The sequence below is a fragment of the Sciurus carolinensis genome, chromosome 12 (genome assembly GCF_902686445.1).
Source record: "Sciurus carolinensis chromosome 12, mSciCar1.2, whole genome shotgun sequence".
Taxonomy (NCBI): domain Eukaryota; kingdom Metazoa; phylum Chordata; class Mammalia; order Rodentia; family Sciuridae; genus Sciurus; species Sciurus carolinensis.
In genome coordinates this window covers 80,846,373-80,854,223 of record NC_062224.1, presented here as the reverse complement: position 1 = coordinate 80,854,223, position 7,851 = coordinate 80,846,373, and the positions used below count along the sequence as shown (strand labels likewise).

At 37.7% G+C, this 7,851-nt stretch overlaps 1 long non-coding RNA gene across 1 annotated transcript in view; it reads right to left on the bottom strand.

The window, feature by feature from the left end:
- Window positions 1-1,291: 1,291 nt before the first annotated feature.
- Window positions 1,292-7,851, bottom strand: part of LOC124962408 (uncharacterized) — a 48,657-nt gene continuing 42,097 nt past the window's right edge. The window contains exon 6 of the long non-coding RNA XR_007104472.1: window positions 1,292-1,456. This is a non-coding gene — a long non-coding RNA (uncharacterized LOC124962408). The remainder of the gene's footprint in view (window positions 1,457-7,851) is intronic.

Genomic DNA, 7,851 nt, shown 5'->3' with positions numbered 1-7,851 from the left:
TATAAATAATATGGGTTCTTGGTATGATTGGAAGAAATGGAATTCTAATGTCTTACTTTACATGGAAGGTGGAAAAAATAAGTGTTCATTCATATGAAACCTAACTTCCAGTTCCCAAGCACAGAATGGTGAACACTCTTCACAGGCATGCCTAGGCTGAGGTCTTTTTGTATTTCTACTGTTACAGCACTGGGGCCTTCTGGAGAACTGAGGCAGCATGAAGGCCCCCTTCAAACTCCTGATCAAATCAGGATTTCAGATATGTCGTTCAGAGTAACAGGTATGAGTTTATTAGAAGGGAAAGGGGAAAAAGGGACAGTCTCAAGGGAGAGGATGGGTCCTCTCAAAGAGAGAGGAACAGCATGCCTCTCCTATGTTCCAGTTTTATTGGGGTCCCATGAAAGTTTCCAGAGAGTCCAGTCCAGGTTCATCTCTTGACTTTTAACTGACAGTAGGATGACATCAGACTTTCAAGTCCCCACTGGCCATGACAACTCTAGATGACTTTGGCCCATGCTGACCAGTTCTAATTGGAACCTGTACTTACAGATCTTATCGTTAGGGAGAACTATCCTTATCTCCCTGAGTTCCAGGATCTGGGTTATATAACAAAAGTTCCTCTCCTGCAGGAGAGCTTGTGTTCTCCTTACCAGCATTTTGGAAACTATTTCTCCTGCAGATAGCAGGTAGTTTCCTGAGAAATGGAACATGTCCTATCCACTTAAGCCAGGCAGGGCTGCAGATAAATTGCTTTTTAAAAGAGAAAGAATGTGGAGGTCAGCACAGCAGGCCCATTTTATAGAATTATTCCCTTAAGAGATCAGTAGAATAGAGGAAAGGGACCAAGTAAAGAGAGGAGGGGAAGGAAAGGGGAAATACTGGGGAATGACATTGGCCAAGTGATATTATTATATTGTGTGCATGTATGAATATGTAATACCAAATCTCACCATTAGGTATAACTATAATGTACTGATAATCAGATATGAAAAAAATTTAATTAAAAAAAATTCCTTTAAATTCATGTTTCCCCTGTTTCCCCCATCACTGCCAAAGTGAAGAGAATTTTGGTAATCTTGCATCTAAATGCTTCCCCAGAATTTGTCCCCTGGAACAATCCAAGCAGTTACAGTGTACTTCAGGCATACTGAGCAAGGCCTATTGGGTTTTGGACCCCCATAACTGATAGCCTTGATTGATTATATGTGTAGCCAGGCCAGAGCTGCATGCACCAGCTCTGCCCATGTGTCCTGGGAAAAGCATCACACTAGCTTTAATAATAAAGCAAGTCCCCTCAAGCTCATAATACCAGTTTAGGGGAACAGACACCAGAGATGCGCTGGTAGCCCCAGTATTTGACCATAGTTTACCATTCAGCTTTGTCACCTAAAAGACCAATACTTACTGCAAAGCAATTTCTGGCATCTTGAATACCACAACTCTCAGACTAGCAATGCTGGTAATACATAAAAGAAAAAAATGTCAATTCAGATTCATAGTCACTAGTGAACATTGTTTTTTAAATATAAGTAGGTATTCTAGATGTATCTCAGGATGAAAAGTCTCCTTATGTGCATTATATTAAGATTCTATCAGTTGAAGAAAAAAATGCTATACAAGTATTGTTATAATATATCCTATATATGTACTATCGTGATTAATGATGACTGTTAAAGATATTGATCGCATGTACAATGAAAAATCTTTTAAATATTTAAATAAACAGATAAATAGTTGGACAGTTAATGTAAATATTGAGAATGCATTATTCAGATGACATTAGAGAAAACAAAAACTTTCAGCCAACAAACATCTAATAAAATTAAATGATTATACAACACAGAATAATGGGTTAGACTGTATCAAGGTGATAACTTTTCTATAATTGTTCAATAAACTGGCACACATTGTATTAAAAGTAGTGACCTTTAATATCTATGTTGAGTAGTTTTATTTCATTTAGGCCACTATACTTTTAAAAATAGGTTCCATGGGGACTCACCAGAGCAGAGCAAGGAGGAGAATGTCAATACTGCCACCTCACAATTTGACAAAGGAGAAAAACTCCCAAATCATATATAATATTCACAGTAAGTTGTCATCAGTATGAATACAATAAATTATTATCAGATGTATGAAGGAAAGAAGAAATTGTTAAGAAAAAAATTAAATATTCCCCAAATACCTTACTCTTCCTCTGCCCTTGATTTAAAGCTAGACCTGCATCACTAATAAGCAGTAGAGTAACCATGCAAGTAATCAGGCAGCTACCCATGTTAGTAATTCCTGTTCCTGCAGGAGAATATCACTAAAAATGTGACTACTGAATTTTCATAATATATTTGCACTAGTTGTTCAACTACTTAGAGTAAAATTTCTAAATTTTTCCAATTTCATGTCTTGATACTGACAACAAGCTTTGGGCTCCTCTTTGCATAAATATACTTTAATGTTTGGCCATTAGGTATTAGACCAAAGTGTATATTTGATTTCCCTCTCTAAGTTCCCTTTTCAAAATGGTACTCTTCTAACTTACAACTAAACTTCAAGCTTTGCCAGGCATAAGTCATTCTGCTTCCAGGGCTACCTTGTCACTTGCATAACTTCTCCTCCCATGTTTCAGAATTTACATCAAGATTCCTTTTTTAAAAAACAAATTGCATTAATTGTACATGTTTAAGAGGTACCACATTATGTTTTGCTGAACATACACATAGTGAAATAATTACTACAGTCAAATAGACCTACCTGCTCATCATCTTCCATAGTTACTCTTCTGAGTGGTGTGAGCACTCTCTTAGCAAATGTTCAGTATCCAACAGGATATTAACTACAGTCTTCATACTGTACATTCAATCTCTAGACTTACTTATCTGACCTCACTGCAAATTTGTACCCTTTGACCTACTTCTCCCCAAAACCTCCCTTTCCCACCCCTGGTAACTTCTGGTCTACTCTGTTTCTATTTAAAACTCTTAGAGGAGAACAGGGTAAAGCTCCTTGTTATTGGCCTTGGCAATGAACTTTTGGATATCACATCAAAGGCCCAGGCAACAAAAGCAAACATAACAAAGTGGGACTAAATCAAACTAAAAGGTTTCTGCACAGAAATAATTTCACAGAAGAAAAAAGCAGCCTTTGTCTGGGGGAAGAGATTTGCAGACCACATAATCTGATAAAGGGCTTACATTTAAATTATATAAGGAACACCTATAACTCAACAGCAAAATTAAAAATATAGTTAAAAAATAAACAACAGAATTGAAGAGACATTCCTCCAAATAAGACAGACAAATGGAAACAGTATTGCTAAACAGGAAAGTGTAAAAATCAGGAAAGTCATCCCTGTTAGGATGACTGTCATCAAAAAGTCAAGAGGGAAGTATTGGCAAGAGTGTTGGCAAGAAGAAAAGGAACCCTATATATGCTGTTGGTGGGAATGGAGAATAGCATAGTCATCATGGAAAACAGTACAATGATTCCTCAAAAAATTCAAATTAGAACTATCATTTCACAAAGCAATCTCTATACTAGGATATATGCCCAAAGGAAATGCAATCTGCACCTTGTGGAAATGCCTGGATTCTCATATTTAGTGCCACATTATTCATAATACTCAAAAGATATGGAATCAGCTTGTTTATCAAGGAATGGATGGATAAAGAATGCATGATGTATCGATAATGGAATACTATTTGGTATTGAAAAAGAGATCTAGCCATTTTCAACAACACAAGTGAACCTAGAGAACATTACATTCAGTGAAACAAGTCAGGCACAGAAATGTTCTTACTCAAATGTGTAATGTAAAACACAAAGATCCCCTTTAACACCCTCTTCACTGCTCTCCATATTTGTCCACCAAACAGTCACACAAAATGAATCAAATTAACTCTGGAATAATTCCTCACTGCTGCCCACTGTGCAGGCCACAAGAATTAGGGCCCACTTTCCAGCACAGTGTTTTCTCTACATCATCTTTATCCTCTCCTGTAGAACACATGCATTTTATATACAGAACTATTTTCACCCAAACCACAGCTTCTTATAAAACCTGACAGAACTCTCTGGAAGGCCACCGGAATATTTACCAAAAGGTCAGAGAATAATATAAACCACATTCGTTTATCACCCGAGAACCCGAAGGGGAGGAACCATCAGAAAGTTCACTGACTCTTCTCTTCCTACAAAGGCAGATTGCAGCCCTGGGAAGTTCACGGAGTCCACTCTGCATCTGTTCTTGTAACACCCTGACCCACAAGCTGAAGTCAGAGTACAGCAAGCAAGACTCTCACCTTGAGTATAAAACTTAAGTGGGGGAATCCACAACTCAGTAATGAAGATAATATTTTAATGCAATATTTTTAAATTACAATTATTGGCAAAAAGTCATGATGAATGCCTTATACAGGAAAAAATGTAAAGTCAACCCTCCCATTTTTTTTACTATAACATCTTGTTTTTCCCTTCATAGCTCTCATGATTTTTATGTATTTATTTCTCTACCCATTTGTGTGTCTCCAACCTCAGCCTCCACCAGCGGAATGTGAGCTCTACTGGCACAGACACAGTGCTGGCTGGATTTCCTGTCCCTCCACACACCGGCCCACAGGCTTGTGCCATTGTTCTCAATCCTAAAAGGGAAGGTCCAAGCAGATCACCCTCATTCTCTAAAAAATTCAAAATAATAAACACTAGCTGGTATTTAAAAAGCATAAGAAAGAAAAAGTGCCCAGGATACATCATCATCTAGAGTTTATAGCAGCTCAATTCACAATAGGTAGATTGTCCTTCAACAGATGAATGGATAAAGAAACTGTGGTATATGTACACAATGGAATATTATTCAGTCATAAAGAATAATAATATGGCATTTGCAGATAAATGAATGGAATTGGAGAATATCAGGCTAAGTGAAATAAGCCAATCCCAAAAAACCAAAGACTGAATGTTTTTCCTGATCAATGGATGATGATACATAATGGGGCTTGGGGGGTGGCGGGGAAGAGAAGAATGGAGGAACTTTAGATTACATAGAGGGAAATGAGAGCAGGGAGGGGGCAGGGGTATGAAAGATAGTGGAATGAGACAGACATCATTACCCTGTGTACATGTATGATTACACAAATGGTATGAATCTGCATCGTGTACAACCATAGTAATGAAAAGTTGTACCTCATTTGTGTACAGTGAGTCAAAATGCAGTCTGTAAAAATAAATAAATAAAGAGATAAATAAATAGATAAATAAATAAATAAAAATGAAGGATATGATTTTTAAAAAAAGAAATTAATCCACCACCCTTTGTCTCTGTGGAGATTTCTGGGTGATATGATTCAGGGACACCAACTGACTGACAAACCCTTTTATTTGGCAGTGAGAATTCTGAAACCATACAAACATAATGTAACACTGTTGCAAGGGACAAGTGATAAGTATTATTTAAACTTAAACATCCTGAATATACTTACAAAGATGTTCCCTGGTTTGGAAAATGAAACCAATAAAAACTAAATAAATCTAATAAAATCTAAAGAGAACATGAACACTGTAGAAGGAAACACTTTTTGGAACATGAAAGCCAGAAATAAAAGATCTTCAAAATGTTTTTCAAACAATATTTGATAACTACACCCATAAAAGTGACCACTACCCTTTACGAACATGACTGGTGAAAATACAATAAAAGATAATTCCAAATATATTATCACAGTACATTCGGTGTAATGTTCCACATGCAGAATCTGTGATGTGTTGTTAACTCAAATTCTAGGTTCTCCACCCACATGCTGTGTATCCTAACCTCTTTGTATCTTTATCCCCTTATTCATAAAATGAGGATTTTTTCAATATTACCTAGTTCATAAGGTTGTGACTAGTCAGGAAACAAATATTTACTATCTATTAGGTTTTTGTAGTGAGGTATGAAAAAAAAAAGACATGTTTGTTTCCTTATAGAATTTATATCCTGGAAAGAAAAGACAGGTAATGGACAGCAAGCAAAATAAAAAGTAAATGATATACTACATTAGAAGGTGCTTTAAAAAGAAGAGAAAGTATAGCAGGTTAATAGTGATTGGAGGACTGGGGCTGTAGCTCAGTGGCAGAGCGTGGGAGGCACTGGGTGTGCTCCTTAGCACCACATAAAAATAAACAAATAAACAAAGGCATGCTGTCCATCTACAACTACAAAAAACATTTTTTTTAAAGCAATTGGAAATGGCAGGAGTTTATGAGGGTGTAACTAAATAATATGGTAAGAGTAGAGCTATAAACAGTGTTTGGATCAAGAGGATAACATACCACAGTGTGCGACACACTGTAAATACTATTAGCTATGATGATGATGGTGAGAAGGCAAGTGATACTAATCTTAGAAACTATAACATGATTTTAACACACATTTCTGTTACTGGAAGTTAAATCCTCTCCATTTTACTAAATAAGTATGAAAGCACAATTCAAATAACAACTTAAGGTGGCACCAGTTATTTAATCCCCCATGTATCTCATTTTGGACCAGGATCCTCAGAGACCTGATGGCTCTATGACAGATGTAATCGCTACTCCAGCCAGATCTCATGCCTAATGCAGGAGAAAGGAGGTACAGCAGCTGACCAGTTCCAGATGTGTGTCAATCTGCCACCGTTGGATTTGTTGTTATATTTGGATGTTTGTTGGAGCATGACTCACACAGTAGAAAAAACACATACACCCTATAAAGTGACGAATCGCCTTCCCGGATGCACTTCTGGATATGTAGAGGTATGTCCACGACTCTGGAAGTGGGTGGGCAGGGGCAGGTTTCCCAAGAGGAGGCAACAAGTGCAGAGGGACAAGACAAGAAAGTGCGTGTCGTCCGTCTATGGCTGTGTAGGCAGTGAGGATGTGTTCAGTGAGAGACTGGGACAGGGAGTGGCGTTCAGAGGACAGACTTGAACAGATGCCATCAGAAAGACTGTCCACATGTGTGAGAGGTTTGGAATTTGCCCTATAGGTTACAGGAAGGAAGTCATTAAACAACTTAAAAGGGAGGAAACAGTAGAATCATACATACAATTTAGAAAGATTTTTTTCTAGGTCCTGCCTTTCTGATGCATTCTTTGAGATAAGACAGGAAAAAGGAAATGACTTACAAAATTACTATAACATTTATATAAAATAATTGATGAAGCCAGGTACATGGCACACACACCTGTAAGCCCAGCTAGTCAGGAGGCTGAGGCAGGAGGATCACAGGTTGGAGGCCAACCTGGGCAATTCAGCAAGACCCTGTATCAAAATAAAAAAAAATTAAAAGGGTTGGGAATGGTCCTCAGTGATAGAGCAGCCCTGGGTTCAATCCCCAGTACTGGGGGAACAAGAAAGAAAATACAAAAGAAAGAGAAAGAAAGGAAAGGATTGATGAGACTAATAACTAGATTTTATTAAAACAAATACAAATTAGAAACCAACTCAGTAACCAACTTATGGGGACTAATGACACTACTCTGTGAATTACAGGTGGAAGGATGGGAAAAGGGGAACAACAAAAAGAAGGATTTCAACCCTTCCTAAAAATGCCGCCTTATCAGGAGAATACACACCTCATCAGGGAGTGGATTGACAGGTCAGTTCTAGACCTATAGAGAGAAACAGAGGCAGCATTTAAAAGAGTTTTAAAGGAAGAAGAAAATAGGATGATACACGAGTTAAGGTTAGGGACCAGCACAACCGCTTTAGGGTGCAGAATGTTTTAAAGTCAAGGAAAGGCAGTGGAGAGTAGATTATAATGCAGGGACAAGGAAGCCAAAGAAAGGAAGTAAGAGAGGTGGCATTCTGTGAGCTAAGAGTGAAGCCCTGGAGCATGAC